This window comes from Grammomys surdaster, unplaced genomic scaffold (assembly GCF_004785775.1).
Source record: "Grammomys surdaster isolate TR1022 unplaced genomic scaffold, NIH_TR_1.0 125807, whole genome shotgun sequence".
NCBI classification, from domain to species: domain Eukaryota; kingdom Metazoa; phylum Chordata; class Mammalia; order Rodentia; family Muridae; genus Grammomys; species Grammomys surdaster.
This window is the reverse complement of record NW_021620638.1, coordinates 3553573-3564610: the sequence shown is the minus strand read 5'-3', so window position 1 is coordinate 3564610 and position 11038 is coordinate 3553573.

Sequence of the window (11038 nt, the reverse complement as noted above, 5' to 3'; positions counted from 1 at the left end):
CTTAGAAAACATGAGAAGAATCAGACATTGAGGATGGAGAGAATGAGGGAGAAGTGAAGGAAGATACCACTCTGGTCTGACCTTTAACTCAAATGAAATGAAGCATCCATAAGTCAGCTTTCACATGGGTAGCTTAGTAATGGCTTAGTACAAGAAGCTATGGCGAACAAGAACTACTCTGCATACAAACTGCTTGCATTAGAAAAGACTTTGAATAGTAAAAGCTCTTACAGCTCAGCTTTTGAGGATGCAGGGAATGGGAGTGAGTGGAACTGGTGTGACTCCCATGGAAGCCGGGGCCCTGGAGAAAAAGCAGTATAGCATCAAGCAATAAAGGAAACGGGTCCCTGATGAACTGGGTCATATGAACCACTTGGTTACCCACTGGGTATTTTCATGAATATAAGAGACTGGCAGGAAATATGGGGATAGACAAGCCTAACTAGGGATATGGGCATATTGAAGGAAATATTCTTTGATACTAAAAGAATCACTGTTTAGCAAAGTCACCTTCTTTGATGCTCAGTTCTCTGGGTCTGACAATACTGTGCAGGAGAGTGAAGTGGGACGTCAGAGACCTCAGGACTGGCATGGGGCCTTAGTGGTTTTGCTGAGATCCATCTTGGTTTGTGATCTTTATGAAGCTGAAAGGCGATTATGTAAACTGAATTTGCAAAGCCCTAAAGCAAACAAAAGTGTCTCTCCAGATTAAGAGCAAATATAGTAAGATTTTTGTCAGGCCTCAGTTCCCAGAAGACAAAACCTGATCAAAAGCTAAGTGTTGTCTAGTAAGTCTCTGGGTTGCTTTAAACTATGAGTTACAATCCACCAAGGTGTCAATGCTAGTAAAAAAGACAAGGTTTGTCCTAGAGAAAGATAATTAACCTTCCAAGTATGCTCTGATACATTTCTTCCCTGAGAGTGGGAGATTATTCGCCCAGCCAGGGTTCCTTTAGCAGTCAGGTGTGCCTGGCGGAGAGGCAATAGTCACCGTGTCAGTCAGAGCCTGAAGAACCAGTGAGCCAATCCGAGTACAGGTAATGTAAGCAGGGGTGGAGCTCAGCTTCTTTCTGGCTCCAGCCAGGTCAAGCCGGTCCTACAAAGTCTATGAGGGGTAGACGTTAGGATAAGGCAACGAAAGGTATTTGGGGGGATTGGAGCCAAGGCCAGGTCTTAAACTTACAGAGATTAGCCTGCTTTTGCCTCCCCAGTGCTGAAACTAAGGTCATACAGCACCATGCCCAACTAAACCGTTTCTTTAAAAATATAACGTTGCTTAGCAAAGAGTCTGGTTACAACCATTGAACTTGCAGTTAAGAACTGGAAGAATTGGGAGGCAGTTTTCAAAGAGAAAGCGAAGAAGTTCACACTTGTGTACCCAGAATACTGCCGAGACCTACAAAGGTAGAGGGCGGTTGATAGAGGGTGTGCTCGTGGCAGAAGAAAACCAGACACTGGGTCTAGAAATGTCTTATGATGATAGAGCACTTCCTAGCACACCGAAAGACCGGAGTGCATCCCCGGAACCGAAAAAGAAACCCCTGCGCAGACTGGCTCCTGCCTTCAGAATACACATTCCAAAGCCACATGGAAACTTCGATGCCTCGCAAGTTTGTGATGTCTACAGCTTGGCTTGCCGGGCAGTCACTTAAGGATTTCTCCAAAACACATGACCCTTATCTCTACTTTAAAGATTGTAATTCAGCATGTTTAAAACTGTAAATAAGGAGTACAGATGTGGTACCGCCGTAATTCAGCATGTTTAAAACTGTAAATAAGGAGTACAGATGTGGTACCGCCGAGGTCGATGCGATGTCTCTCTGGCCACTGTGTGGAATGTGTGTTACCGGTAACACTTCCTAGCACACAGAGTAGGAATTAGCACCACCCTCAAACAAGGCACTGGCAAAAGCTTTGGTGGCGGTAGAAGCCTCAAAGGAAGTGTCTGTGCAACTGCGGAGGAAATTATTTACTTATACTGTCTTCCAGAAAACGATGGGGAAAGGGGGCTTGGGGAATATAGGCACCAGCTCTCTAGACACCAAACACATTGTTATTTTTAACTCCTAGTTACTTTAATGGTTCTTCCTCTTTAATTCTGCTTTGATTACACGATGCTGATAAATATCCTCATGACATCTATTTTGGGGATCCCGAAATTAAGTGAAAATTAACAATCTCAGAGCGGCATTACATAAGATAAAAAGGAAAACCTGGATTGTTTGGTAGGAGAAATGGAAACAGGATGGTCATGCCTATGATGAGTCACCAGAGGGCGCCATAACTCTGTCTCCAAAAGTTTTCCCAGAACAAATTCCCTTGGACTTCAATTAAACAAAAGATTCCCTCCAGTAACAGGTTCCACCCAAATAATCCTAAAGGTGTAAGAAAGTAGGCGGCCAGACCCGGAAAAACCTGCTGGGGCATAGGGTTTCAGTGACGTCATCATGATGTAAAAACTGACAGGGTTCTAAGGAATCTGAATATAGCCTGGTTTGGTTTTATTAAAGATTAACTTATTTTTTTATGTATGTGTATGTGAGTCTGCTTGAGTTTCTGGGCGCCATCTGCCTGAAGAAGCCCACGGAGGCCAGAAAAGGGCCTGGGATCCCTTGGAACTGTAGTCTCAGACAGTTGTGAGGCCTTTTGTGGGTGCTTGGAACTGAACACTGTCCTCTGCAAGAGCAGAACGCAACCGAGCCGCTGACCCATCTTTCCAGTCTCCTATCATCTTTTTACATGGCATGTTCTGTTTTTCCTTTTCCTTCCTGGGTAAACAAGGAACTCGGGAAAGCAGAGATCACCAAGTTGGTCTGAGACATTCTATCTTCTCCCTGCTTGTGGGTACTAGGGAAGTGAGGAACTGGTCTCCTACGATGACACTCCTGATTCAAACCTGGACTGTCAGGTCCGATGACCTCTGGGAGGACCTGTTTCACTATGTTCACGGCACACAAGCGTCACTGCTAAGACCACGGCTGAGACCCCTTTGGGCCAAACTGAAATTGTGTTCCAAGCTTCAAAGAGATAACAGTATCACTCAATGCGAAGGTGCTCTTTGTCCACGTTGTTGATGAACTTGAGTCTAAATAAGGGTGTGAAATAATCTGAGATCTTCTAAGCTGTGTTCAAAATCCAAACAAGCCAGCCGGTCTGTGTCAGAGGGTGGGAGTGGACAATACTCTTCAGCAAAATTCCAAAGCAGTGCTGCCACCCCATGGTCAACTAGAAAATTAAACTTAAGCTTCTCCGTAAAGCTGACTTCATTTTTTTTTTAAATATAAACAGAGATGACACTTGATATATTTCTAAAATAATCTTTTTCCTGACGCATTTTTGGTATTGCTCTAGAATACAAAGGGTCCAAAATGAAGAAACATGAAAATCAACTAATTATTGAGAAATTAAGCATGTCTTCTAGACTTTAAGAATGCAAAAGATCTGGAGACCTAGAATAGTTTCCAATATGCATTCGCTACACAATAAATGAGCCACAAATTACATTCATAATTAAAAGAATAGCAAACATTTGTTGAGTACTCACTGTTAAATCTGTATTTTATGTGTGTAATTTTATGGACAGGGTATTTATAGATTCATATATACTTTCATATCTGAACGTACTTAATTCTCACTATCATCCCCTCAGGTTGTTACTCTTTTTATCTTTGTTTTCTATGTAAAGCTCCGAGGCATTGTCCAGAGCCACACAGCAAACAGATGGTGAACTGAAAGTCCGACCTATGAAGTCTGGCCTGGAAGCCTGTGACTACGAGCACTACTTATTCTCAAAGATGGCCTGCTCGTCATCGTCGTCATCATCGCTGTCGTCATCATCACTCACGTGGAGACAGGCCTCCCCAGGATGAGTCAGAAACTCAGGACGGAAGTCAGGGTGAATCCATGTGTTGTTGCCAAGGGATGAGGTGTGGCAACTGTGGAGACAAAACACACAACTGCCAACTTTTGGAGTGCGGAAATAAGAGGAACTCTGGTGGATACTATTATAGAGACGCGCGTTGTGACTGGTCATGACTGCCCAGGATTTAAGAGCATAAGGTGAAACATATTTACATATTTCAGACCCTTAAAAATCAAACTGTGAGGGATCCTTTGTTCCTGCGTCTTGAACTGTGATAAAAGACCCTCCTTTGGGAAAGTCTGGGACAGAGGATCTGGTTGCTTCTGAAGAGGTAACTGTCAGAGGCCGCTGTGCAGATTGTTCCTCCAAAATGAAACATGAAGTAAATGAGACAGAGGAAATCCCTGGGGCAGGACATTTATCCCCTTCTCTCTTCACGGTGTGTGTGTGTGTGTGTGTGTGTGTGTGTGTGTGTGTGTGTGTGTGTTTCTGTCTCTGTGGATTCTGCATGAGTGCAGCTCCCAAGGAGGTCAAAAGAGCTCTTTGGATCTCCTGAAGCTGGATTTTTCTGGCAGGAAGTTGTGAGCCACCAAATGTCACTGCCAGAGACTGAATTTGGGTCTGGAAGAGCCCCAAATACTTCTCCAACCTCCTTTCTTCAGCTTTTAGATAGAAGTAACGATCCTAGCCACAAATCGGACAGCATCTTCCCAGGTACGTGCTTTAGGACTGCAGAAGTTTAGTGAAACTGGAACTAGTCACAGAATTCATTTCCCTGTTAGAATCCCAGGCTGGCATGCACCACTAGGGGTGCATGGAGTTTGGAAAATCGACATGAAATAGCTGCCATATATCAAAGCTCCGTAGATGCACAGGGCACTAGTGTGGCTCATGCTCATGGGATACTGATCTGTCGGCTCCCCTTGTCATGGACAGCCTCTAGACTTCCAGCTCCTCCAGTCCTGCTGAAGCTGTTTCTGACTCCTGCCTAGCAGTGTGTTAATATCAAACGGGATGCATAGGAAACCATTGGCTTGGCCTGAGCCACTGTGGGATGCCTAATGAACTCAACCCAAACAGATTTACTCATACTGAAGTTCCATACCACCAGGTCAAATGATGAGGTGGGGGAGAGGTAAATAAACTAACTTTCTGAACAGGCCAGTTTGATTTTAGAAACTGCCACTACTGTTGGTTTCCCTCCAGAACAAGGTGAAAGGCTCTGTTGCTGAAGATGTTATATGCTTCAAGCTGGCACTAATCTAGACATTTCTTCCTGGCTGTATGGCTGTCAAGGTATTAGAAGGCACTAGACAGACTGCTGGGTAAGAATTGTCACAAACAGCGTGTGACTCAGACATGGACCCTTAGTGAAATACTGGCCAGCCAGGCAAGAGAGTCTTCTAGCACAATAGTGTTGGGAGATGATTTTGTGCTCTCTGCGTGCTCAGATGCTGATTTCTGTGCCCAGAGATCTGGTTGCAGTTTAGACGCTGGTATTGCCATGATTATGGGAGTATCTCCTGTCTCAATGGTGTATAAAGATTATTTTCCATCACCTCTGATTGCCTAATAAAGAGCTGACCAGCCAATAGCTGGGCAGGAGAGGAGCATAGGGCAGGACCTCCAATCTCAGTCAGGGTGTCCCAGGCAGAGGGGAGGGGGGAGGGATCAAGAGGATTTACTAAGAAAGTTTGCCAAGGGACGTCCATGAGGACGTACATAGAGTTGAAGAGCCAGGGTAAGACTCAGACAGCACGTAATGGGGCACGTGGCTGGGAAGCAGTCCAAGCCAGCATGGTCAGGTTAGAATAGATGAACCCTGCCTAGTTTTAATGATTTCAGCTCGTTAATAAATATAAGCTCACCATGTCATTTCTTTGGGAACAAGGTGGGTGTAGAAAAATCTCCAGAGTTACTTTGATACAATAGCGCTGGATCTGCCCATGTCTCTCCCCCGTATATCCTTACACCAAGAAGGCCACTCTACAGACTTAAGATCCCAGGTCTAGCCACCTGTGGACTGTTTAATCATCTCTGATGACTGTTCCGTATCCACCTGTGCATCCTCTATTACACATCATTCTTGATAGGGGTTTAATGCCTACTGATATACTCATGGAGGCAGAGAGAAGACTGCATCAAAGAGCAGCCAACAGACAGGCTGAGAAGATCTGGGTACTAGACCAAAGAGAGGGGGAAAAGCTAGAAGCTCAAGGTATCTTAGTAGAATAAACCACAGAAGTTTGGGACTAACTTAGTTTTCAGAGGAAGAGAAGTCAACCATGACACAGCAATTCTGGTTCTTGGTACTCTCTTTGTGGCAAGCAGGCTCATACAAATACCACAAGTCACTGAGGTTACATAGGTGTCCTGAGGACAGTGAGACTCTGAGGATATACCAATGATAGTTTCCAGACTGGAGAAAGGATGTTTTCTTAGTTAGGGATTCTATTGCTTGAAGGGACATCACGACTATGGCAACTCTTAATAAACAAACAAACAAATAAACAAAAAACATTTAATTGGGACTGGCTTATAGTTCAGAAGTTTAGTCCATTATTGTCATGGCGGGAAGCATGGTGGGATACAGGCAGACATGGTGCTGTAGAGGAAACAGAGAGTTCTACATCTGGATTAGTAGGCAGCAGGAAGAGAACAAGACACTGGGGCTGGCTTGAGCATCTGAGACCTCAAAGCCCACACTCAGTGACACACTTCCTACAATGAGGCCACACCTCATAATAGTGCCTCTCCCTAGGGGCCAGTGGGAGCCATTTTCATTTAAACCACCACAGATGTCCAGAAAAGCCAGCCTAATATGAGGTCAGCTTCCAGCTCCACCACTTATCAGCTGGGGACCTTGCCAAGTTGCTTAACTCCTCTGTTCCCATAGGTAAATGTAGCTAATAATATTCCCAACCCCACAGGTTGCTGAGATGTCTACATGAGCTAATTATGTAAAGCATCTATAATAATTCCTGTAAGCACTACTCTTTTCTGTTTGCTCATATGATGAATTCACATTTGCAGACAACTCATAACCAGCCACATCTCCTGGAAGGTACCACTCTCCTCCTCTCCCACCATTGCTGTAGGAATCATCCTGGTATACAAATTCCTCTTCTATTCCTCTCCTAATACCAAACTCTGAGTCTTATGTGTAGTATTTTGCCCTTTCTTGCATCTTCCTCACCCTTACCACACATATGGAAAGCAGTTACTAGCATCAAGGCCTTTAGCAAGATGACTCAGTGGGTAAAAGTGCTCGATTCCCATGCCAGATGACTTGAATTCATCCCCAATCCTACGGTGGAAGGAGAGAACCAACACCAGGACATTGTCCTCTGACCTCCACACAGGTACCATGACATTGGTGTATTAACCTCCCCTGACTCTACCCCTCCTACCACCAAAACGCTACTAATAAATAAAATCATAAAAATCAACCAATCAATCATCAAATTCAAGGTGTAAGTGAGCCTGTGGCATCTGAGTGGCCATGATGAGATCACTGACTTTATTGATTACTTTTCTCAGTGATGTGACACAATTCTTTTCAATCCACCCATGAGTAAGCTTCTGGCTTCTCTTTACCACTCTGGGCATTTTTATGCCGTGGGATAAACAATAGCGATGTCCATTGGAAACAGTTCCCCACTTAGCTGTTTCCAGGGCCTGTGTTTGTAGACTTATTCTGCTGTTCCCTTCCCCATCTCTGTCAGTGAGTGGGGCTAGTCATCTGCAGACAAGGGGCCTTGGAAGATATTTTGAGACCAACATGCTTGGAGCTGAAAGGGAAACCACCCATTTCTACAGCCAACTTCTCGGTGAACTCAAATAGGCTTATCCGATATCTATACTACAAACCCATTGCTTTTGCTTCCTGGCTGCCATGGAGGGAACAACTTTGCTCTAATGCACATTTTCCACAAAGAAATGCTGTCTCACGGTGCATGGGCTAGAAACTCCAAAACTAAGTAGTCATGAACAGAAATGTCTGAATCCACAGGTCCCAAATAAATCTCACCCTTACATGGTTCTCATGGATATTTTGGCATAGAAGTGGAAAACTGACTAACACATTTGCTCTCTGTTTAATCAGGTTCCTTCTTGTAAGGAGAGGGCACACACGGTCAGTACAGAACACACCCAGACACCAAGTTTCAGCACAAAGGAGATGGATTACCACAGAAGGGCAGGAATAGAGGGGACTGCCACTGTATCCAGCAAAGGCAGACAACAAGCAGCATATGGTGTTTGTTTGTTTTTCAGGAGAAAAAGGTTTAAAGGAGAAAATCTTTTAAGGATTTTTAAGAGAAGTCTGTGCTATGGTGAGTTGGTAAATCCTGATTAGACAGGTTGGCTAGTGTAGCCACATAATGAATTCTGATTGCTGGACTTTGGTGTTTAGTCTCAGGAATGAGTCAGTGGCCAAATAGGGGAATCGACCTTGGGGGTTAGCTTTAGGAAGGTAATATAACTACTTAGCAAGGGAGAAAGAAAGAGAAAGGTCAAAATCGTTGGGTACCATATTTACTACGCTTGGGCCTGCTAGAGAGCTGGCCTGCTTCTCATTGTTGATTTGCCTACACAGCTCTTGGTGGTTATGGTTCTCCAAGCTTTTCTCCTTGCTATTCTTATCTGTCTATTGAGACACCATCTTGCTGTGTAGTCCCAGGCTGCTCATATCTGGTTCTGCCTCACTCAGATGCTGGATTACAGTTGAACACAATGATTGGCAGATATATTGTCAGCATAATATGTAGCTTTTAAAACTAAGTTGTGTCATTTAAGGTGTCATTCAGGAATGATAGCACACAGTCTAGAATGAAAGAAAATAAATCTAACTAGATTTGAGCAAATTATACACATTGAAAGTAAATCTTATAAAAAGGAATTATTTTTTTTTTTGTTTTTGTTTTTCGAGACAGGGTTTCTCTGTGTAGCCCTGGCTGTCCTGGAACTCACTCTGTAGACCAGGCTGGCCTCAAATTCAGAAATCTGCCTGCCTCTGCCTCCCAAGTGCTGGGATTAAAGGTGTGTGCCACCACTGCCTGGCGAAAGGCATTAACTCACGAAAAATGCAAAGTTTAAGGGAGGATCTGTGTCTTGGTTGCTTTTCATTTGCTGTGATAAGACACCATGACCAGGCAACAGTTTTACTGGAGGCTTGCTTACTGTTTCAGAGGTTGAGTCCATGACCATCACAGTGTGGGAAGGACCTGGCAGCAGGCAGACATGGATCCAACACAGTAATTGAAGCTTACATCTTGATCTACAAGCATGTGGCAGAGAGAGCTAACTAGGAATGGCATGGGTTTTATTTTCATATCTCAAAGCCCTCTCCCAATGGCAGACCTTCTCCAACAAGGCCGCACCTCTTATTCCTTCACAAAGAGTTCTACTAATGGAGTGTCAGGGGCAGCCTTGCTTATACACTGAAGACCTAAAATCAGCCACAGGCCTAAGTTAGCCTGCTAGCACAAAGTCTTGGGTCTCTGTGGAAAAACACTGAAACAGATAGCTATAAGATATTGTAAACAGGCAGCTTTGGTGGAAATTTACCAGCCTGGATGAGAACAAGTAGTCATAGGTCTCGTAGATAGTCATAGACCTTGGGTAGCCTTGGTGGATAGTACCAACTTAGATAAGGGCAAGTGAATCATAGGCAGAGCCAATAGTGACCTGTCCCCTGAACCTTCACCCAGCTGACACTCTGTTCTGGAAGATATCTGTACTCCCCCTGAACACCTACGTTCCTGCGTCATCCCCTTCCCCACATCCTGCCTTTTTGTGTATATAACCCCTGTGTGAAAAAGTAAAAATTACAGTTTGATCAGCCTATAGACAAGCCATGGTTCTTTGTGTTTGCCTGTGTTCCCATCTTCTCTTTCAGGTGATCTCCCTGGACCCCTGTTTAATGCCCTGCTGGACAAGACAATTGAGGACTCAGCATTCAAATATATGGTCAATCTCATTCAAACCACCACAATCTGGCATAAAGTTGAACATAGGACCCAAACTCAGTCAACATGAATGTACCCCTGAGCTCTTCCCTGTGGATCTATGTCTGTCTGAGTCAGCACTTCTAGCATGGTTCTAAGAAGAAGGCTGCCAACAGCTGTTTCCTCAGACTAACCCCGGGTGGAGGCAACAGTGATCATCAGCATTCACACGTTCTTTACTTTGTGGGTACCCAACATCCACATTACAACGAGACAAGCAATATGTTCTATACTTGGCAAAAAACAACAGTGACACTGAAACCAGAGCATAAGTAGATTACAGCCCATGTTCTCATCTGCATGTCCCTCACCCAACCCCTGTCCAACATACAGTAGCTGTTAAAGAGGTGTTTTGATCAGTTTGTTGCCTCTGGATTTTTTTGTTTCTATTTCTTTCATTTTTTTAAAAATTTAATTAAGTCTCACAACAATTCTAGGTAGCAGAGAATTATATATTCATCCTCCCTCAGGGAAGTCTACCACTAAGGCTATATTGATTATCTTTCCATCACTGTGACAAGTTATAGAGTTTTATTTTTATTTACCTTATAAAATAGAAAGATAGACTTTAACTTAGCCTTAGAGGTTTTAGTCTACCATGGATTGACCATATGCTGTGACCCACTGAGGAGCGTATGGCAATAAACAACATGTTCACTGTTGGGGATTGGTTCTAATGCTTTGAGCTAATCGGGAATCTGCATGGCCAAATGCTGAGGGTCCTTGTCCCCAATTAATTTTTGATCAGTCAATAAAGAGCCAACAGCCAATTGCTGGGTGGAGAGAGAGAAGGGCAGAACTTTTAGATTGCATGGGTTAAGAATTGGAAGAAAGGAAGAGAGAGTCGCCAGGATCCAGAGGATCAGATTTAGAGCTGCATAAGGAAAATCATCCAAATGTAGGTGAGAAGGAACATGGGTCCCCAAAAGAGCTACCCAGAAGAATCTTGGGCATCAAAGACTAGGGAGCTGGCCAGAAGGAGCCAGGGCAGCAAAGATAAAAATATAGAATTAGAGAACATTAAACTAGGATTACAGGAGGAAAGTATGAGTTAGCCTCAGGGAGGATTACAACTGCCTAACCTTTGAACTAGTCAAGTCATTTTAAAATTACCTGGTGTGTGTGTGTGTGTGTGTGTGTGTGTGTGTGTGTGTGTGTGTGTGTGTGT